Here is a 23,498-nt window from a genome sequence, read left to right on the forward strand (position 1 = left end):
ATTACCATCTTTCCAGTTAAAGCTAGGATGATTTCTCCATCCAGGATTATAAGTGTTAGAATAAGGATTAGTAGTTTGGTTTTGTCCTTGGACAAAATTTACCTGTTCTATCTCGTTCATACCTTCGTAGTCAATGTCTCTCTGGATCGGATCATTAGGATCGCATGGTGCCATAAATTTATCAATTTTGTGCGATAAGGCAGAAAATTGGGCTTGTAACATTGCTACAGGATCAAGATTCATTATACCTTTAACCGATGATGTACATGAGGATGATGGTTTCGCCGTTGGTATATGTCCACGCTCTGCGGGCCACATACTGCTGTTGATTGCCATTTCCTCCAAAAGTTCTCTTGCTTGGGCGGACGTCTTCTTCATAAATAACCCTCCAGACATAGCATCTAATGAACCTCTAGTCGTAGGATTTAATCCATTATAGAATGTCTGCATTAAAAGTGCATCTGGCAATTGGTGGTGTGGGCATAAACGTTGAAGTTCTTTAAAACGTTTCCAAGCTTCATAAAGAGTTTCATTATCATTTTGTGTGAAAGATGTCAACTCTTTGATGACTCTTGCGGTTTTTGCTAAGGGAAAATATTTTTGTAAAAATGCTTGGGCTAATTGGTCCCAAGTTTCAAATGTTGCAGCAGGCATAGAAGTTAACCAAATTTTTGCCTTATCCTTCAAAGTGAAAGGAAAGAGGCGAAGTTTGATTGCTTCGGCTGTTACATCAGTAATTTTAAAAGTGTCACAAATTTCTAAGAAATTTGTCAAATATGCATTAGGGTTTTCGTTAGGCAATCCGTAAAACGTTACGTTGTTTTGCAACATATTAAGCAAAGCATGCTTAATTTCAAATTGATTTGCGTTTATACGGGGTCTAACGACACTATTAGTTACACCGGCCATTCCTGGCCTAGCGTAATCCATAAGTGTCGGTGGATCGGCCATAATTTCTGACTGGTCTACTTTTGTTTTTAAGGGTGTTTTGTCTTTTTTGTTGTTTTTCTTGTTTTTCTTAAGTGTTCTTTCAATTTCTGGATCAAAAGGATCTGGTGGCGTGCCCGAATTTCGTGAACTGCGCATCAACTTGAAATTGTAACACGAGCCAAACTACCTTCAAAACAAAATTGAAAGCAAATATATTATAAAACTGAAAATAAATAAAATATAAAAGTTGTATAAAAATAATATATAAACCTAGATTCGAAAATAAAATGCGAAAAATAAAAAATTTGTCAAAAATTTTGGCGCATCCCCGGCAACGGCGCCAAAAACTTGTTGAGCGATTTCCGCAAGTTCACGGTTTCGCTTGTAGTAATAAAAATATCGATCCCACAGAGATACGTTTTTTAACGAAAAACTTATTTTTGAATCTTTAATTTCGAACTTGTTAGATTTATAAAATGTAAATAAAAAGTGAAAATTGGATTAATTGAATTTAGGAAATTTATTTGATTGAATTTGAAAACTTTGAGTATTTGAAAATGCTGGAATAAGATTATATATTTAGAATAAATCGATTGTTAGAAAGATCTTCTGATTTTAAGGATGAATTTTACAAAACAGGAACATTTAGAACTTATTAGAAAAAGGAATGAATTTGTTCATTTGCATTAAGCAAAGAAAACAACTTAAACTTTGTATTATTATGATGATGAAATAAATGACAGAACCTCTAATTAATTGGCTTTGAACGTGACAAAACCCTTTCGGGATAGTTGCCCTTACTCAAATTAACATTCTTTCGAGATGATAATTTGCCTAAGTGTTCAACAAAGTTTCCTTTTAATGATTTTGAATTCAAGTGCATATTAATGAAAACACCAGCCTCACTTATATTGGATTGGTTACCATAAGTGCTGCATAACGATTTGTCGAATAGAACGGACTTTATTAGATGAAATGTAAATTGATACAAGTTTACAGAGAATAAGGAGCATCGAGTTCTTCGAGGGCGTGCAAGTGAAGGGCTTGATCGGTTCCGCTTCCTTGGGTTTCCTAGGAGGTTGTCAGGCTCGGGGGAAACACTTTACTCAATCTTCTCGCTGTAACTTCGTAATAGGGATTCGGTCGGCCACTACCATGATGCAAACTAAAACTAGAACAATGTCTAAACGCTACTGAGTTGTAATTAAACTATAAACAATATGTGTACCTCATCTTATTTTGTACAGAATCTAATTTCTAACTCTCGAAATGTTTTTACTTAGAACTTCGACATAAGTTCTACGCTCTGATTTCTATATCTATATTATAGCATTTCATTCCACTTTTTCTCAACATCAACTCTTTATTTATAGATGTTGAAGGGTTGTGTTTGAAGTGATGTATCCGTTGGTTAAGAGTCGTGTCCGTTGTGAAAGGACGTCTTTATCCACTTGAACGAACGCGTTTCTTGGATTTTCAGCATGTGTTAAATGCTCTTGGTGAATTTCTGCACTTACCGAGGATAGTAATCCGCGGCCGTGAATGACGTAGCACTGAGCTGAGCGACGGACGAAGGGGAGAATTGGTTGTACCGCGCGTGTCGCGGCCGCGGGTCTGGGATCCACTGTCGCGGCCCGGCAGGTTTTCTTACTTCTTGCTTTCGTTCGTGTCCTCGACTTGGCGCTTTCGATTTACGTCGTCTTTGACTCCTTTTGAAGGGTTTTTCTTCTGTTTTTGATCCTTTTTCGTTCCTATTTGGATTTTACCAAATATTCAAGTACCTTGCAAGAAAGAAAGATATTCGAAAGTAAAAGTAATCTAAACAGATATAAATAACACAAATTCGTAATAAAAAATGATGTAAATGTTAATGATATTTTAGGTATATTTTGGGCTTAACAAAGGGACACACCACAAAGGTGTGCTGGCATGCTTAGCACTGGGGTGCTGACCAGTCAGTGAGATATCCCAAACGGAAGGTCAGTTGTGACTTCTATGGGAAAAATGGACACACTGTCCAAGTGTGTCGTCATAAGATTAAATATGATGATTTACCTGATGAGCCTAACAAACAAGGACCCAAAAAGACTTGGGTACTGATAGGGGTCAAAAACCCCTATCTTTGGGTACGGTTTTAGGATGGGTTTTAGCGTTATTTAGTTAATAAGCGAGCAATTCTCGCATTTAAATGCTTTTGTGTGAGTTAGTTAGAAATTGGAAATGTTTTATTTACTTTTTGTTGTTTCGGCTCATTTTATGATCAATTTAGGCAAATACGGCCAAAATGGCATGCATATTATAATTCCGTTATTTTTTGAAGCTAATTGATCCGTCAAAAGTCGCACCAAAACGAAGCGTTTGCTCAAATAAGCGATTGACGGGTCAATTTGGCCTTTGGACTAATGTTATCTGGAGTTTTGTGCATGCGCAGGGACAAGTTCGGGCGGAAAACACGTTGAGAACATCTCGGCAAACTCGCGGAGGCGTACCGGGCAAGACTGCTCGACGAACTGGCCTATTTTAGGCCAGCTCGCCGAGCAGGCCCTCAGAGGCCTGCTCGCGACGAGCAGACCTGCGGAAATTGGTCAAAAAGACCAATTCCGCCCCCACGACGTCACGATGGATCCCACGACTTCCTACCTGCATAAGGACACGAAAATAGGTCAAGAAAAGGGCCCGAGCCATGCCTATAAATAGGATTTTTCCAATGTAATTAGAATCTTTGATCTTTTGTAATTTTCTTAGCTTTTCATCTTGAGAAATCCTCTCCACCTCCTCCATATCCTTCAAACCTCCATTGAGACACCTCCGAAGCTCCGCTCACCGAGGATTGCTCAAGCTCCATCCTTAAGTCCTAGGAAGACGCCTGCATTGGTAGACAGGTTCCCTAAAAGGGATTTTTCTTCTTTTACATTCTGTCTAGCCTCTGATACATGTTATGAATCCTAGGCTCATTGTAACTTCGTGACAATACTTTTCATCTTTGATATATATTATGGTTTTTGTTCATTCAATTGTTTTAATGCTTTAACCTTTGTCTTACGCTTTGTCTGATTGGTTTAACTCATTCGATAATCCCAAAATCAAGTTGGCACATATTGCGAGCTGAATCTGACCTAGTCAGTGCCTATAGGATTGACGACCCTATAGAAGATTAAGCCCAAATTGCTGAGCCTTAGAGCTAGTTTCGGCCTTACAAGGGAATCACGAACTAGGGACTTTAGGAGGATAGGTCGGGTTAATCGCCTCGGACACAAGTGGCTTAGGTTTTAATTCAATTGCTTAAACAATCTATTTTCATTATCATCGTATCCCTTCATGTTCCTTCGGATAATTGCATTGGTAAAAGATCACTTAGGAGTAGTTTAACTTAATTAGGGGTAGAGTAACTTAATTAGGCGTAGAATAACTTAGTTAGAATCAGATAACTTAGATAGGAGTAGTATAATTCAACCTAGGAGTAGATTAACTTAAGAAAAACCAACTCAAAACCCCCTAAGCCTAGATAACACCTAAAACCAAGTAACTCGATACTTGCAGAAATAAATCCTGTGGACGATACCTGGACTTTCCAGAATTTTATTACTTGATAACGACGGGGTACACTTATCCCTAAGATCGGCCTCACTCCACAACCGCGTGAGGCTGCGTCAAGTTTTTGGCGCCGTTGCCGGGGATTTATTTCTTCTGCAATATCGAACCAAAGGTCGATTTGTTAGTTTAGGCATTCATTGTGAATATCCTTTGTTTATAACATCTATACTTGTTTATATACTTGTTTATATTCATACTTACGTATACAAATACTTGTTGATATATTACTTCATTTCTGTAACATTACTTGTACTTATAAAAATCGTTCTCCCAGCAATTATGGACAACAGAGCTCCAAAACCGTCCACGAACGATCTCAACGTGAAAATGGATTTCCTTATGGCTTCGTACAACCGTGATAGCCAAACAAGGACACCGTTTTGCGCAAGATATGGCCAGAATCACCCCGGTGAGGTATGCCACGTCAACTACTACGTACCTAGAGGTGAGAATGTAAGTTACTTGGGTAATCGTCAAAGGTATAATTCTGAACCCCAAACTTACAACTTTTACGATCAAGAGCATACACAATATCCACCGGCGCCTTACGTGGCACCCATGGATACCCTTTCATATCCCCCTTCTAATTCTGATTTTTATGGCAGGCAAACAGAGTGTTCAGAAGGAATAATGACCCTCTTAAGAGAGATATCCGTCCGACTAGCAGCCAACGAGGAGGCATATAGGACCCTGAGCAACCAACTCGCTGCAATCAGACAGGAAGAAAGGGAATTCCAAGAGGCTTTCCTCTTACAAGAGGAAACGGTTCAAGCCATCGCCCTAAGGAGCGGCAAGGAAGTGGACACACTCGTGGCACCTCAATCGCAAACACAACCATCACCGCAGGTAAGTAGGGAACCAGAAGTGGTAAGCAACCCCAGTCCCGTTTTCTAAAACTCCAGCTCCTGAAGTAGCTGTAGAAAAAGTAGTTAGGCCTTATGTACCAAAACTGCCATTCCCTCAGAAACAGAAAAAGGCCAACTTAGATAAGAAATTTGCTCGGTTTTCGGAAATCCTTAGTAGATTAGAAATCAATATTCCATTAATGGAAGCACTAGAGGAAATGCCGAACTATGCAAAATTTCTCAAAGACATGTTGTCGAAAAAGAAAAAGTTTGGGGAAAATGAGATAGTGGCTTTAACAGAACAATGCTCGGCCATAATCACTCATAAATTGCCCCCCAAGCTTAAAGATAAAGGGAGCTTTACCATCCCGTGTAGGATAGGCAATATGCACATAGATAGGGCATTATGTGATTTAGGAGCAAGTATTAATCTTATGCCTTTATCAATTTTCAGGAAATTTGGACTCGGAGAGCCTAAACTAACAAACATGACACTGTAGCTAGCGGACAGGTCAATCGCACGACCTAGAGGCATAGTTGAAGATGTATTGGTGAAGGTGGACAAACTGATCTTCCCGGTCGATTTTGTGGTACTCGACATGAAAGAAGATGACTCCGTCCCCATTCTTCTTGGGAGACCGTTCCTTGCAACCGGTAGGACATTGATAGACGTCCATGGAGGTAAACTGGTCCTAAGGGTGTAGGACGAAGAGGTAACATTTAATGTTTACGAGTCTATGAAATTTCCTCAAGAGCGTTCCAAAAGTTGTAATTTTGTGGATGCACTAATAGATGAATGTGTAGAGGAAGTTGACCTTAACATGAGAAATGCCTCTTTAGAACTCGGTCTAGGTGGTGGGGAATGTGAAAACTTGAATGAAACTTTTGAAGACCTCCCACCTGAAAAATGTTATTGGGTCAAGGGTCGAAAAGAGGACCTTGATCGTGAGATCAAACCTAAACCCAAAACCTCGCTAGAGGAGCCTCCAGAATTGGAGCTTAAGCCCTTGCCCAACAATCTGAAATATGTTTTTCTTCAACCTCCCACAGATTTACCCGTTATTATTTCTTCTTTGTTGACAGTTGAACAGGAAGAAAGATTGGTGGAGGTACTGAAGCAACATAAAGGGGCCTTTGGATGGTCAATCCACGACATCAAAGGCATTGACCCCAAAATCTGCACGCACAGGATTTTCCTTGAGGAAGAAATTAAGCCATCTGCCCAACCTCAACGACGGCTCAACCCTAACATGAAAGAGGTGGTAAAAGCCGAGGTTATAAAACTCCTCGACGCAGGTATCATCTTTCCAATTTCTGATAGCCAATGGGTAAGCCCGGTTCAATGCGTGCCCAAAAAAGGAGGAACAACGGTAATGGAAAATGAAAAAGGGGAATTAATCCCCAACTAGAAAGGTTACGGGTTGGCGTGTATGCATAGATTATAGGAAATTAAACGAGGCCACCCGTAAAGACCACTTTCCTTTACCATTTATTGATCAAATGTTGGAACGGTTGGCAGGGCACGAATTTTTCTGTACTTTAGATGGGTTATCCGGTTATATGCAAATTCCTGTGGACCCTTTGGACCAAGAGAAAACAACATTCACTTGTCCCTATGGAACTTTTGCATATAGGCGGATGCCCTTCGGACTGTGTAATGCCCCTGCCACATTCCAACGTTGTATGGTGGCTATGTTTTCTGACATGGTCGAAGAGTTCCTAGAAATTTTCATGGATGATTTTAATGTTGTAGGACCTACTTTCGATCAATGTCTTGAAAACTTGGACCGAGTCTTAGAACGTTGTGAAGACAAAAACTTGGCACTCAATTGGGAGAAGTGCCAGTTTATGGTCCAAAACTGTATAGTGTTAGGACACAAGGTGTCAGGAAAGGGGATCGAGGTCGATCCGGCAAAAATTGAGGTGATTGATAAACTTCCACCTCCTACCAGTGTAAAATTGGTTAGGAGCTTTTTAGGACATGCGGGGTTTTATAGGCGGTTCATAGAAGACTTTTCAAAAATCACTAAACCCCTCACTCAATTATTACTAAAAGATGCTGATTTTAATTTCAATGAAGAATGTATGTCTGCATTTAAATTACTGAAAAAGAAATTAATCGAAGCACCTATTATGGTAAGCCCGGATTGGTCCCTTCCCTTTGAGTTAATGTGCGATGCCAGTGATCTGGCTGTAGGATCCTGTCTTGGGCAGAGGGTGGATAAACTTTTTCGCCCAATCTTCTATGCTAGCAAAACCTTAAATGATGCACAACAGAATTATTCAATAACTGAAAAGGAATTGCTAGTCGTAGTCTTTGCCTTTGACAAATTTAGATCTTATTTGGTGCTATCTAAGGTAATTGTTTTTACTGACCATGCAGCTTTAAGGTATTTGATGAGCAAGCAAGATGCAAAACCTAGGCTGATTCGTTGGATCTTACTACTCCAAGAATTTGACATCGAGATCAGAGACAAGAAAGGAGTGGAAAACGTGATAGCGGACCACCTATCCAGGTTAGAGTCAGATCAGCAATCCTTAGAACATGAGGCAATCAAGGAGGTATTTCTGGACGAAACGTTGTATTCGGTAAAAACTCTCCCCTGGTTTGCAGACATCGCGAACTACAAAGTCGGTAACATTCTTCCTCTTGATTTAGATGCAAACAAAAGACGTAAGTTTTTGTTTGAAAGCAAACAATATTTTTGGGAAGAACCTTATTTATTTCGATTCTGCACCGATGGCATGATTAGGAGATGTATACCTGAGGAGGAGGTAGAGTCAGTGATTAACATGTGTCACTCTAGAGAACCAGGCGGCCACTTTGGGCCAGATAGGACAGTGGCAAAAATCCTCCAAAGTGGATTTTGGTGGCCACAAATGCATAGTGATGTCAATAGTTATATTAAATATTGCGATGCATGTCAGAGAGTAGGGAATATCTCTAGGAGGAATGAGATGCTTCAACAAGGCATACTCGTTTGTGAGCTATTTGATGTTTGGGGCATAGACTTTATGGGACCTTTCCCTATGTCACACAACAACCAATACATTCTTGTCGCGGTTGATTATGTCTCTAAATGGGTGGAGGCCGAAGCCCTACCCACAAAAGATGCTCGAGTAGTGATAAAATTCCTGAGAAAGAACATCTTCACTAGATTTGGAACCCCCCGGACTATCATTGGTGATGGGGGATCCCATTTTTGCAATAAACAGTTTGACACGTTGCTCCAGAAGTATGGCGTAGCCCATAGGGTCGCAACACCTTACCATCCTCAAACGAGTGGTCAGGTAGAAGTGTCAAACAGAGAGCTAAAACGTATTCTTGAGAAAACAATGGGGAATGCTAGAAAGGATTGGAGTCTTAAACTGGACGATGCTCTTTGGGCATACCGGACAGCATTCAAGACTCCCATAGGAATGTCCCCCTACCGTTTAGTTTTCGGGAAATCTTGTCATTTGCCTGTTGAACTAGAGCACAAAGCTTATTGGGCGCTAAAATTTCTAAACTTTGACCCTAAACTTTCAGGTGACCTACGGTTGACACAACTACATGAACTGGATGAGCTCCGATATAACTCTTACGAGAATGCCAAGCTGCACAAAGAGCGAACCAAGAGGGTGCACGATAAAAAAATACAGCGGAAAACCTTCCATAAAGGTGACCAAGTATTGCTTTATAACTCCCGATTGAGATTCTTCCCTGGCAAGCTCAAAAGTAGATGGTATGGACCATTCTCAGTTCTTGACGCACATCCCTCCGGTATGGTTGAGATTATGTTGAAAGATGGAACCACCCAGAAAGTAAATGGACATCGACTCAAACTTTATCTCGGTAAAGACAATTCGGGTGTCCAAATTCTCCGTCTTCAGGATGATCAGTAAGTTGTCTTCTCCACCCTAACTTTTTACACTTGTTCTTTATGATTTGTGATGCAATGTTGGAACTTATTGCATATTTTTAGTGTGAGGAGGAGGGGTAGACAAACTTACAAAAATTGTATAATTTTTAAATTTTTGTTGCGTCGTGTCTAGTTTAGTTTTGCGTTTTTCGGGTTTTATTTATGTTTTGCATGTTTAGGACCTAAAACCGTGAACCTCCTTCGAATCTAAACTTCGTTATTTGTACTTGAGGGCTGAGAACCGAATCTAAGATTGCATGACAACTAGTTTAGGTGTAGGACACAATCCTTGTATCTGTAAAAGCATGAGCTAAAGTTTGCATTTAGACCCTACTTTTGAAGAAATGCTAAAGTCATTACTTAGGTAGATAACTTAAGAATTGAAGGCATGTGATGTTAAACTTGAGTTTGGGGAAAACTAGTAAACACAAAATTGAAACCCAAAGAATTGTGAGTTGAATTTGAGCCCAAGAGCGAACATCAAAAAGCTCTTTTTCTTGACATTTTTTGTGTGAATGCTTTGACTTGTGGAAAGATTACAGATTTTGCACCTAATACTGTGTTGAACCTACATGCAATGATTTGAGATGATAAACGATGAATCAGCCTCATTAGAATTAACCCTTTTCTTTACCTTATTTTCTCTTTTTCAACCACTCTAGGAAGCCCCTTTGAGCCTGTATTTTTGTAGTTTGTAGAATTTTTCTTTCGTTCTAACCCTTATTTTTGCAAACTATCACTTAGTTTGTTACCTAACCCAAGTTTTTGCAAAGCTCAAATTGAGCCTTTGTTTTCTTCTAGCGCTTTTTCTTTGTTTGTGGCATTATAGTAGCAAGCCAAAAGGCTAAGAAGTGAATGAGCATCACTATCCAAAAAAAAAAAAAAAAAGAGACGAACTAAAAGGGGAGAACTTCATTCCCCAGTTCTTAAAATCAAAACGTCTCAAGAAAACATCCCAAAAAGAGAATAATGGATGAATAAAAAGCTCGGTCACTTCATATTTGCTAAAGCCATTTGAACCTTGTTTTTCTAGCGCTAGAACTATTAACCCTTGTTGTACCTTTAACCCTCTAACCACATTACAACCCCAATTCGAGGCTGTTTTTGTTATCATCGGAGTCATATAGCATAGTAGAGGAACTCGGATGAACGTGCAAAATCAACGTAATCCTAAGTAAGAACATAAGCCGAGAGTAAACACTTTAGCCACCAAAATTGTGTGAAATGAGTGAACTACCTATGGTGAGGTGTTTTACTTAGCGATCCCCTCAAGCTCGTTTTATTGAACATGTGTCCTTTTTCTTAAAACATATGACCTATGATAATTGAAATACGGCTTTTGGATATCGTGTCTCTACTTTGTATTTCCGAATGCATGTAATTACAGATGCTCGAAATTGTGTCAAACACCTAGTCAAACCGGGAGGTTTTCTAGCTTGCTTGTGATTGCGGGTTTAGTTTTTAGTTTACTTGGGGACAGGTACCTAAAGATAACTAGCCATATTGCAGGTAAGCCTGAGGTGTGCTGAAAAGTCAAAGATGTGGTACATTGACAGTGCATGCTCGAGGCATATGACTGGTGATGAAACTCAGTTCATCACATTTGTGCTTAAACGAGGTGGAAGTGTAAGTTTTGGAGACAACAAAAATGGTAAGATAGTAGGTTCAGGAACCGTTGGTGGTAATCCTACTATTGAGTCTGTCTTCCTAATCAGCGGACTCAAATATAACTTACTCAGTGTAGCTCAGCTATGTGATAATGGGAGAAAAGTTATATTTGATGACACTGGATGTAAAATATTCGAGGGTAAAACAAATGAGTTGATTTTAACTGCCCCTCGTATTGATAATGTCTTTATGCTGAACTTAGAAAAGAAATTTTCAAAAACTGTATGCTTAGTGTCAAAGGAAGAAAATTCCTAGCTATGGCACAGGAGACTTGGTCATGTAAGCATGGACCTCCTAGCCAAATTGGCAAAAAAGCAATTAGTTGAGGGACTGCCAGAACTTAAGTTTGAAAAAGATCAATTATGCCACGCTTGTCAAGCTAGAAAACAAACCAAACAATCTTTTCATAGTAAAAACATTGTCTCAACTAAGCGTCCATTAGAGTTGCTACACTTGGATCTCTTCGGTCTAGTCCAGCCGCTGAGCTTGGGTGGTAGAAGATTTTCTTTGGTCATTGTAGATGACTTTTCTCGGTACACTTGGATCATCTTGCTGAGTAGCAAGGATGAAACCTTTGAGACATTTTCAACCTTAGTAAGAAAACTTGAAAATGATAAAGACCTTAAGTTAGCTCACATCCGAAGTGATAATGGTGGAGAATTCAAAAACCAACAGTTTGTTGAATTCTGTGAAGCCAACGACATTGACCATAATTTTTCTGCTCCTAGAACGCCTCAACAGAATGGGGTTGTTGAAAGGAAAAACAGAGCCTTGGTTGAAATAGCCAGGACAATGCTGAGTGAGCATAGGCTTCCAAAGTACTTTTGGGAAGAAGCTGTCAACACAGCGTGCTATATACTTAATAGGGCTCTAGTTAGACCCATATTAAAGAAGACCCCCTACGAAATTTGGAAAGGACGAAAGCCCAACATTGGATACTTTCGTGCCTTCGGCTGTAAATGTTTTATTTTAAATACCAAAGACAGCCTAGCTAAGTTTGACTCAAAAGCTGATGAAGTTATCTTTTTAGGCTACTCAACAAACAGTAAAGCATATAGAGTTTTCAATAAACGAACTCAGGTCCTAGAAGAGTCAGTGCACGTTGAGTTCGATGAAACTAACCCTGCAGGAAAAGACAAGCAGCTGTCTGAGGATGATCCATACTCAACACCCGCTGACCAAGAAAAAATCCCTGAGTCACCACCTCACGGGCTGACCAAAGGTAAAAGCGAAACTCAAATTGTTTTCACTGACCAATCTACACCTGCAGAGATTGTTGAAACACAACCAGCTCAAGACATCACTCTTCCAAAAGAGATCAGAATACCAAGAGGATACTCAGAAAGTGCCATTCTTGATGCTGCTGAAAACACCCTAATGACAAGAAATCAACTCAGGAGATACCTCAGCAACGTACCATTCGTCTCGATTCAGGAACCAAAGAACTTTGCTGAAGCTGAGTACGATGAGTTCTGGATGAATGCAATGCAAGAGGAACTTGATCAGTTCAGAAGAAATGAAGTATGGGACTTAGTGCCAAAACCAAAAAGCCAGAAGACCATAGGAACAAGATGGGTCTTCCGCAACAAGCTGGATGAACAAGGGAACGTGGCCAGGAACAAAGCAAGACTTGTAGCTCAGGGCTACAGTCAGCAAGAAGGTATTGACTACGGTGAGACCTTTGCCCCAGTGGCAAGGCTAGAGGCTATAAGAATTTTATGTGTGTATGCAAGTTATATGAACTTTAAATTATTTCAAATGGATGTTAAGAGTGCATTCCTTAATGGAGTTATAAACGAGGAAGTCTATGTTAATCAGCCTCTAGGGTTTGAGGATCCCAAGTTCCCAAACCACGTTTATAAACTCAAAAAGGCTCTGTATGGTCTCAAGCAAGCACCACGTGCTTGGTATGAGAGGCTGACCAGTTTCCTGCTGACTAGAAACTATGTCAGATGTAAATCTGATACAACCTTATTCATTAAGAGAAAGAGTAAAGATACCCTACTGGCTTAGATATATGTTGATGATATTATTTTTGGTGCCACTAACGAGTCAATGTGCAAGGAATTTAGTAAGCAAATGCAGACTGAGTTTGAAATGTCAATGATGGGAGAACTCAACTTCTTCCTTGGACTTCAAATCAAACAAGGGAAAAATGGCATCTTCATCAGTCAAACTAAGTATGCTAAGGAGATATTGAAGAAGTATGAACTTGAGAATTGCAAGTCAATATCTACCCCTATGGGCACTGACACTGTCCTCTGTGCTGACGAAAATGGTAAGTCAGTAGACAGCAGATTGTACCGAGGTATGATTGGTTCTCTACTTTACTTAACTGCTAGTAGGCCGGACATTCAGTTCTCAGTATGTTATTGTGCTAGATATCAATCTAACCCTAAGGAATCTCATTACATAGCTATAAAAAGAATCCTTAGATATTTGCAAGGCTCAGTGAATGTAGGTTTATGGTATCCCAATACTCATGATTTCACACTCATTGGATACACTGACGTTGACTACGGACGAGACAAGCTTAAACGAAAAAGCACCTCAGGAGGATGCCACTTCCTTGGGAGCTGTCTTGTGTCCTGGTTCAGTAAAAAGCAGGCGTCAGTAGCCCTGTCAACCACTGAAGCTGAGTACATTGCTGCTGGAAGCTGTGTTGCTCAAGTCATATGGATTAAGCAACAGCTTGAAGATTATGGCGTTCAGACTAAAACAATTGAAGTCAAATGTGACAACAAGAGTGCCATTGACCTATCAAAGAACCCAATCCAGCATAGTAGGATGAAGCACGTCAGCATAAGACATCACTTCATCAGAGATCATGTACTCAAGGGAGAGATCAAGCTGACCTATGTCCCAACGGATGAGCAGCTTGATGATATCTTCACAAAGCCACTGGCTCGTGAGCAATTCAACATACTTAGAGAAGCCATTGGTATGTTTAATCCTCTTCAGTAAATTCCAAGTATAGTATGTATGCATGCTGAGTGAATTACCATGCTGAATGATTTATGCTAAATCAATAACTATCACATGCTGAGTAGATATACAGGCTGAGTGTTTATCTTAAGCTGAGCTACTAAGCATAAGAATTATTCCTTTGCGTAACATTGACTACTCAGAACTTTAAACGTTTGAAATCCTTAACACTGAGTAAAAATCCGTTGCAAAACTTAATGCAAAACACACGAATTAAATAGCCACCTAGGATGACGTAAGCGCAATAATTAGAATATACATGCGCCGAATGTGTCATAAATGCCAGAATCTTTGTCGATTGAGTATCTGGAGGTCAAACGGCCACCTCAACGCTTAGGATCAATTCGACACCTCTATAAATAGTGGATGATTTCCCACTTTTATCTCTTTACGCTTGGAAATCTCTGGTATTCGAATACTTCTCTCTAAAAATTCCCAATCTTCTCAAACTTCTCTAAGAATCATGATAAAAGATTCTCAGAATGTCTCCGGTGCCGGTTACACCGTTAATCGCTCCGATGAAAATCCTCAATCCCCTGCTCAGCATGAACATAGAGAGACTCCCACCAAGTCTCAAGAAACGAGTCAGCGTGACCACTCAAAGGTCACTACACTGAGGAAGCAAACCAAGGCTGACCAAGCCACCTCCTCGAAAGGAAAACAATAGAAGGATAAGGCAAAGAAGCCCGTGGAACGCACTTACTCTCTGGTTTACGAGAGTGTGAGAGGATATAAGGTTGACCACTCTCGATGGTTCTCAAAGGGATTTGTGGAAGCTGAGCAACCTTTCTGTGAGTGGATCAAAAAGAACGGCTGGACCGAGCTGTTCTCAGTCCATGATGCTACCTATCCTGAGTTAGTGAAGGAATTCTACGCTAACCTAAGAGCCGCGGATGATGATCAAGACTACATGGTCACCAAGGTTAGAGGAAAGGATATCTTCATCAACCCTGCTTACCTTGCCTCACTACTCAAGCTGAAAAACGAAGGAGCAATACTTCGTAAATCAGGTGACCAAGATAAAACCAACTACTCCGTTGAGTTCTGTAAACCTCCTGGTCATGCAGGGGAGATTTCGAGTACCTTCATGGGTCAGCATCAGAAAATGGCCCATTACATACTGACCAATTTCATCTTCCCCAAAATCAACTGCACTAACTCAGCGACGAACTTTGAGCAGCGCTTCATCTAGCACATGCTGACCTATACGCCGATAAACATGCCTGTCTTTATAATCAGTGGGTTTCAAAGAAGTACTGGAACCCTTAGGTTAGGCTCCATTATCACAAGAATCCTCAAAGATCACCGGGTAAGCTTGGTTGAGGAAATCCACACTTGGGGAACAGAGATCACTGCAGCTGCACTGTTTGGTCTATTCTACGATTAACCAATTGTGCCCAAGAAAGGGAAAGCAGCCGTTGTTCAGGAAACCGAGGGGATGCAGACCCGTAAAGGAAAGAAGGAAAGAAAGAGGAAAGTTGTTCAAAGCCCCTCTAGAGACGTTGTTTCTCCACCGAAAAAGCTTAAGTTCGTGTCTAGAGGAACTAAGCCTCAAATTCAACAAGGTCAAGCTGAGCATAAGTCAGCGGAAAACCTCAAAAGGCAAGCTGAGCCTGAGGTAGAAGAGAAAGAGGACAATGATGAGCAACCACTCAGAAAGAAGAAGAAACTCTCTTTTGAGTTAAGACCCATCAATGCACCTCCCACTGACGTCGTCATTCCCACTGACTCACCCTATGTACGAAGTCTTGGCGATGACATTGAGCAACCACAGGATGAATAAGATGAAGAAGAACTGGGTGGTCAGTTCGATAATGAGGAATCAGTGGATGATGAGCAACACGAGCCATCAAATGTTGAACAGCATGACACAACCTACACTGAGCAGGTTAAAGAAGAAGATGCTGAGCCAACAGCAAAGGATCACACTGGTCAAGGGGCAACTTCACCCACTGACTCTATAGAGTCCATTCCTGCTGACCCCTCTCCTCTAAAGACAAAGAGGCTGAGAAGACTTAAGAAGAAGGCACATAGATCCCTCGTCATTGATATAATGAGTGACTCACCTCTGAGGGATCAGATCACTGATCTGTCAGATATGCAATTTAGGTTCTTCTCAAATCCCATTGAGCCTCCACCAGAGCAACAGGAAAAGCAACCCTCTGTTTCTAATCCTAAGGAACATGCTGACTTAACTGCTTCCCTAAGCCAAGATGATCCCGAGCAAGTGCTCGAAGTTCCTACTCCTCAACATGTTGAGCAAGCTAAGGAAATACCTGCTCAAGTCAATACTGAACTTCCTCAACTTCCCAAATCCAGTCAGCTTCAGCCTGACTATGAGCGTGTAACACATTCTGCCGATCATCCTCTTCCACAAATACAAGTGCAGAACATAATCCAGTCAGCTTCTACTGGAAATCTCAACTCAAGACCAGCTACTGATCATGCTGGCACTTCTAACATTGAGCAGAACCAAACACCTCCTCCATCCGGTTCTACTCATACTCCGGCAACTGGGCCAAGTAATGATGGATCCTTCTCGTATCTGAATGCCTCTGAGTCTGGTTGAAGAATTATTGACTCAGCTCAAGCCTTGCTCTAGGACCTCCATCAAACACATATCGATGCCGCTGGGTCAGTTCCTATTGAGCCCACTCAGCTTTCGTCTGTCACTCAGCTTCTCACAAAAATCAAAGGTCTGAAGGATCTTCTGAGTGTCATGACTTCATTACAGTCTCAACAGCCTAGGCAGGAATCCATAACGAAGCTGGTCGAACTCCAGCTGACCATGGTCAATCACATGAACTCTCTACAGGGTCAACTTCATCAACTGTTAGCTGCGAACACAATGTATGCAACTTCCACTGAAGTTCATCAACTTTTCAACCAGCTTCACACTGAGCAAGCCAGAACAAATGAGCAACTCTCTTCCTCCTCCCAATGCTCAATTGAGCAAATTAGTGAGGTTGTTCGTCTACTCAACTTGAGTAAGGAAGAGATGGAAACTGACCAGCTCAAGACGAATGAAATACTGAAGTACTCTCGAGTTACTTTCAACCACGTGCGCCACTCAAATGCTCAATGTTAGTATTTTGACACGTCTTTGCTAAAGATGTTTCATCAAGCATTTGCCATGCTCACTGACAGTATACACTGGGTTGGAAAGTCTCAAGCATACATCCTGAGTATGCTCAGTGCCTCAGCTATCAGTATTCCACGTTTTGTCTTGGATGAGGGTGTTCCTGTTTTTGATGGCATAAATGAAAGCACGCACAGGCTTAAGGCATTCTCAAACCGCTTAACTCGTGCTGCCATTGACGACACCTTCATTCCTCCTCCTCCCGATGGTGGCAAAATGGGGGAGAAAGAACAAGGCCAAGCTCAAAGAACTCAAGAGGAAGCTTCAGGAAGTCAGCAAAAATTCAAGGGAAAAGGAAAAGCTAAAGAGCATGAAGCCCAACTCAACTACAAGAAAAAATAGTTTGGCTAGGATTGCTAGATTTAGTTGAGTTAAACTTGTAGTCTTTCCCTTATGTATTTTGTTATGCTGACCCTGAATACAAAACTATGCATGCATCTACCTTTTAAAACTGACCAATCTTATGTGATGCTTACTTATGTTTTGTAATAAACTCTAACCCATCTTCATTAAATCAACTGTGCTTATTGTCTACATTGCTTTGTGATTGTATGATGTGTTGATCTATAAGTTGACCTCTTTTACATGTCTTCTTAACTAAATCACATTGAACAAAGATATACTCAGCGCTCTCTGATATCTAAATCTTCCGCATAAACTGAGTTAAAAAGAATATGTTCCATAAGCTGACCTAATTCTGAAAACTAACCTTAGACTTACTTGATTAAATCTTGAAATGTTTAAAGTAAAACTAAGTCAGTAACTCAACCCTTACGGGGGAGTATCCTGAGTAATATAAGGTCAACTATCATGGGGGAGCTCAACACTGAGTTCTTCGATTGAATATTTTTTCCAACATCAAAATGGGGGAGTTTGTTGAAACACCTTTCCACATGATTTTGATTTGACAAAATTATTTAAGTAATTGATAAAAAAAATATTCTAAAACATTAAGTTTAAATGCTTTGATTTATTCACACTAATGTGCTTGTTCAATGTTGAGTTTATTGATGTATAAGACATTAAGATAAAAGTCTAAAGGCCCATAAGTGAAAGTCAAGCCCAAGTCAACACATCAAGACCTCACGGCCCAACAAGATAAAACGCTGTCGTATCAAGCGAAACGACGACTCAGCATGAAGAAGGATCGAGAAGACTTCTAACAAAAGCTTCAAGAGGAAGCTGCTGAGTTAAGCGACAATATAGTCAGGTCAGCGGCAGAACAGAATCAACTTGTAGACAAAGTATTTCTACTTTGGGTAAAGTTCAGAAGGCGCAGGAAGCTGTTTGGAAGACTTTGCCGTAAATGTCGAAACATTCTGTTTATCTGACGAAAAGCTGATGAGCACTGCCGTAGACAGAAGATGCAAGAATCTCATTGGCCAACGACACTGAGCATGTCCTGAGTGACAATGACAGGAAGCCGTTTGCCTCCAACGGTTATTTCGAAATTCAAAATCACCGGTGCCTCAAGTGTCACTATAAATAGGCCTCTCAATTGCTTCATTCGATGCAGATCTTCAATTAGTCGAAACGCTGTCCAAATTCATACTTGAAGTTCTGTGAGAAAAGCAAAGCAAAACCTTACACCAATTTCCAATTATTGTGTAAAAGTCTAGAGTGATTTCAATCATCTAAAGTGCCTTAGCAATTGTTGTTTAGGACAAACACTTTATCATTTCTAGAAGAATAGAAAGGAGAGGCTGAGTACTCGATTATAGTACTCAGCGGTAGATATAGGAGTGAGTAGAGTTATAGAGGAAGGTACTCTTGTATACTCAGCTTCTATTGTAAAAGGTTTCGTGCTCTACCTTTAAAGAGCTCAGTAGAGAATTCAAAAAGCTCGGAACGAGTTCCGGGGACTGGACGTAGGCGGAGAGGCCGAACCAGGATATGTCTGCTGAGTAACATATTTCTAACCCTTAAACTCCTTTATATATTGCTTGCTATAAAACTGACTAAGTAACGAACTCACGCTGAGTTGAGTGCACTAAGAAGCTGAGTTCAGGAATAGACTCTAAGTGCTATCTCCTGACTCAAGGAAAGAAACAGACTTAGTCACAAGTTGACTAAGCTTGTGTCTCAAAACTACTTAGCGCCGATGTGTAAACCTTTTCTTAAGAAAAGAAGTCAGCCTTAACGGACAAATTTTTTAAATAGTTCCTATCGCCCCCCTTGGAACTAACCTTGTCACGTTATAAGGGACCTACACTGCCCTCTTAGTATACTAAACCAAATATATGATGGGTTGTGTCCCGCTACGGCTGACAAAATCGGACCAGAAGAGAAATATCATGCTCGCAGAACACGAGCAACTAGGGACATTAGGGCCTGTAGTATCCGCCAACTCTGTTTGGCCAATAGAGCAAGGTTAAAACTTCTCAGATCCCGAAAGCCCCTCCCCCGTTAACCTTGGCTGTGCACATTTTCTTCCAGTTGATCCAAAAGATCCCTTGACCCTCATTATTCGTATTGTTCCACAAAAACCGACTTATTATACTGTCTATTTCAGAGCAAATCTGATCCGGCATGAAGAAAATACTCATTATATAAGTAGGAATTGCTTGTATTATGGCTTTAATAAGGATCTCCTTCCCTGCTCGGAAGAGGAATTTTTCTTTCCAGTTTGTGATCTGAGCTCTAATTCAGTCCTTTACAAAGTCGAATATCAGCCTCTTGCTCCTACCTACTGCTATGAGAGCTCCCAGATACAACCCATGATCCTCTACCTTTTGAACCCCTAACGCCTCCTTCACTTGATCTCGTGAAAATTGAGTCAGATTGTTGCTGAACTGAACCGCTGATTTTTGAAAATTTACGAGCTGACCCAAGGCTCTCTCATAGATTTATAGGCATTATTGAATGGTTGCTGCCTCCGTGTGGTTGGCCCTAAAAAACAACATACAATCATCTGCAAAAAGGAGATGGGATATCCGAGGGGCCGACCTTGTTACCTGACACCCGTGAATTCTCCCAACTCGTTCACAGTTAGATAGGAGAGCTGATAATCCTTCAAAACAGATGAGAAATAAAAAAAAAAGATAATGGATCTCCTTTTCTGTAGGGGTGCACACAAAAATCTGCAAAACCGAAAAATCGAAAAACCAAACCGAAATCAAACTTTAAAATAAGGTTAGCCGAAATCGATGGACTAGTGTACGGTTTTTAATTTTAAAAATAGTGGTTAATGGTTACGGTTTCAGTTTTCATATTCTAAAAACCGTGGTTAACCGAAACCGACCGAATTCAATTAAATATATAAAAATATCTTTATACATATAATTATACATTATACCACTTAAAATAAATATAGGGATCAATAGCAAAAATTTAATAAGAAACACTAATTATTTTCGGTGATTAAGACTCAACGATGGAATATTTCATCCCAAATGTCGTGTACTATCAAATTTGTCCTAAATTAGATAATTAGTGAAATTAATATAAATGGATAGGGATTAGTTGGTAAAGCACGGATGCTAAGAATTCTAATCCAAAAAATATAGTAATTTAATGCCTTAAAGAGTTGTTGTAAGGGAAAAATGCAGTGTCCAATCCATAGTTCACACGTACATAATGCACGCACATCTCCCTCTTTGTCATTAATCTCTTCAACTCATTATTGACCCGTCATTCCACTCACAATAAAAATTAGAAGTTTATTATTATTATTATTTTATTTACTAATGGTTAGAAACCGAAATAAAAGGTTAACCGACCAAAATAATTGGTTAACCGATTATTGGTTAACCAAATTTAGTGGACTAGTGTATGGTTAGTGTTTTCAAAAAACCGATAAAATGGTTAACCGATCGAATTAACCTTAATGGACTGGTTAACCGACCACGTGCACCCCTACTTGTCTTAGTCCCCTAGATGGAATAATTGGTTCGATCTCCATACCCCCATACGTAATCATATATCTGACTGATCTGACGCCCATCAATAACCACTTGATCCATTTATCGAGAAAGCCTATAGTCAAAACATAGCTCTAAAAAAACCATTCTACTCTGACATAAGCTTTGCTCATATCCAATTTGAGTGCCGCCATCCCGTGTTTGCCTTGCCTAATGTTTTTTAGCCTATGAATTGACTCATATGCAATTATAATGTTGTCTGTGGTCAGCTTTCCTGGTAGAAAAGCACTTTGCGTTTCCGAGATAGCAGATGGTAGGACTTGTTTGAGTTGCTGGGCTAGCATTTTGGATACAATTTTGAACAAAACTTTGTAGAGTGAGATTGGTCTTAAATCTGAAACCGCCTCCACCTCTTTTTGTTGGTATAAGCACTATCAACGTATCATTCAAACCTGGAGGGAGGGATGAAGAATTCAGAATCACAAGGCACGTAGCTGTAATATCCGCCATGATAATGCCCTAAAAGTGTTTGTAGAACACCGAATTAAGTTCGCTAGGTCCCGGACTCTTATCTGGATGCATCGAGAAACAAACGTCTCTAACCTCCTCTGCACTGAACTGCTCAGAAACTATCGAATGGTCTGTAGCTGATAGCCTTTTCTGAACCCATGCCAAAATCTCCTCCACTTGACTCTAGGGCTGGGCGCGGATCTTGAAAATACTGGACCGGACCGAATATCCGAGGAAAAAACTCCGGAATTGGACCGGACCGTTGACTTTTTTTAGAGAACCGAACTGAATTGAACCGTTGACTTTTCGTCAAAGAACTGGACCGAACTGGACCAAAATTTATCCAGAACCGGACCGATAATCGAATTGGATTGGATTGGACCGAACTGAAATAACCGAAAGTTTAGCAATAATAAATTTATATTTCATACATTAACTTTATATAAAGAGAAATATTATATGATGATATATAGTTATTAACCAAATGGAACATTGTTAATCGCCTTAACCATCTGAACCAATTCCACTTCTTGTTAACCATTTAATTAAGTAACAAATATTAGAAGTTTTAAATATTAAAATTTTTAAACATTTTATAAAATAGAATCTTGTGCTTCTTTTACCCATTCTCTCTGCTTCGATTTTTTTAGGGTTCTATCTCCTCCACTGCACTCCATCGCCGCTACCACCTCGCACATTGCTGCTACCACATCCACCTTGCACACCGCCACCTCCACCTTTTACCGATCTAAACTCTGGTAAGTTTTCTAAACTCTGAACTTTTATATTTCAATTTCTAAACTCTGTGTTGTGTACCATCCACTACCATGTTCTAGAAATTCAATTATTAGCCGGAAAATGGATTTTTCAGGCATCATTACAAATCCTATTAGATTAGGGAGGATAAGTATCTGTTAAATATAATTAAAGTGTTCAAAGCTCAATTAGGTAATAAGATTGTGGGTCTGTTTATGTGTCAATCAGTCGAGCTCTTATCAACATAGACATATGAAAGACTATTATTTTGTTGTTAATGAATCAAGACAAAGGACCCAATACAATATGGAATTTTCTGGAATTCTTATCAGCTTGTTTAGTGCATGTAGGAGTGATTTTTGAACAACAAAACAAGAGAAAAGGACGATAAAGTAGAACAAATATCAAGTTTCTAAGAAATAATCATAATTGGGGGCTGACAGAGTGGGGTATCCACTACAGATACTTGGACAAGCCAGCTGATAAAGAACAAGGAAAATTAGCTTTTCATCATTTTGATCAGGAATCTTGTAGAAAAGATTTGGTTAAAATGATTGTGATATATGAAATGCCCTTTAGAACTGTTGAGAAACCTGGGTTTAAGACGTTTTGTGCTAATAATCTTCCAGAATTCAAAATCCCTTCAAGGAGAACTATTACTATGGATTGTTTTGCTTTGTTCAACACAGAAAAAATGAAATTGAAAGCTTTAATCAATTCTCAATGTCAAAGAGTGTCATTCACTACAAATACTTGGACAAGTATTCAAAATTTGTCATATATGTGTTTAACTGCTCACTTTGTTGATAGTGATTGGTGTGTACAAAAGAAAATTCTGAATTTTTGTGTGGTAGAGAGTCATAAAGGGGTTCATCTTGCTAATTCTATTAGTTCTTGCATGGATGCGTGGGGGTTGACTAGGGTCATATGCATTACTGTTGACAATGCTTCAACAAATGATGTTGCTATTGAACAATTGAAGAAAATATTAGTAAAAAAGGATGCACTTGTGTTGGATGGAGTGTCTTTTCATATGAGGTGTTATTCTCACATTCTTAATCTAATTGTCAAATATGGTCTTAAACTAGTGGATGGTTCAGTCAAAAGAATTAGAGCTGTGGTTAGATATATCCGAAACAGCCCACAAAGATTGGCTATGTTTAAACGTTGTTGTGTGGCATCGGGTATTAAGTATACAAAAGCATTATGCTATGATTGCCCCACTAGGTGGAATAACACCTATTTGATGTTAGATGTTGCATTAGGATATCAAAAGGCATTTGACAAGTTAGAAGATCTTGATAAGAAA

The 23,498-nt window shown here is 39.8% G+C and overlaps 1 non-coding gene across 1 annotated transcript; it reads left to right on the forward strand.

Annotated features, from left to right (window-relative positions):
• The first annotated feature begins 466 nt into the window (after positions 1 to 466).
• LOC136228227 (small nucleolar RNA R71) lies at positions 467 to 573 on the forward strand. The gene has a single exon (XR_010688557.1). It is a non-coding gene; the product is annotated as a small nucleolar RNA R71 (small nucleolar RNA).
• The last annotated feature ends 22,925 nt before the right edge of the window (positions 574 to 23,498 follow it).

This window comes from Euphorbia lathyris, chromosome 4 (assembly GCF_963576675.1).
Source record: "Euphorbia lathyris chromosome 4, ddEupLath1.1, whole genome shotgun sequence".
Lineage (NCBI taxonomy): Eukaryota > Viridiplantae > Streptophyta > Magnoliopsida > Malpighiales > Euphorbiaceae > Euphorbia > Euphorbia lathyris.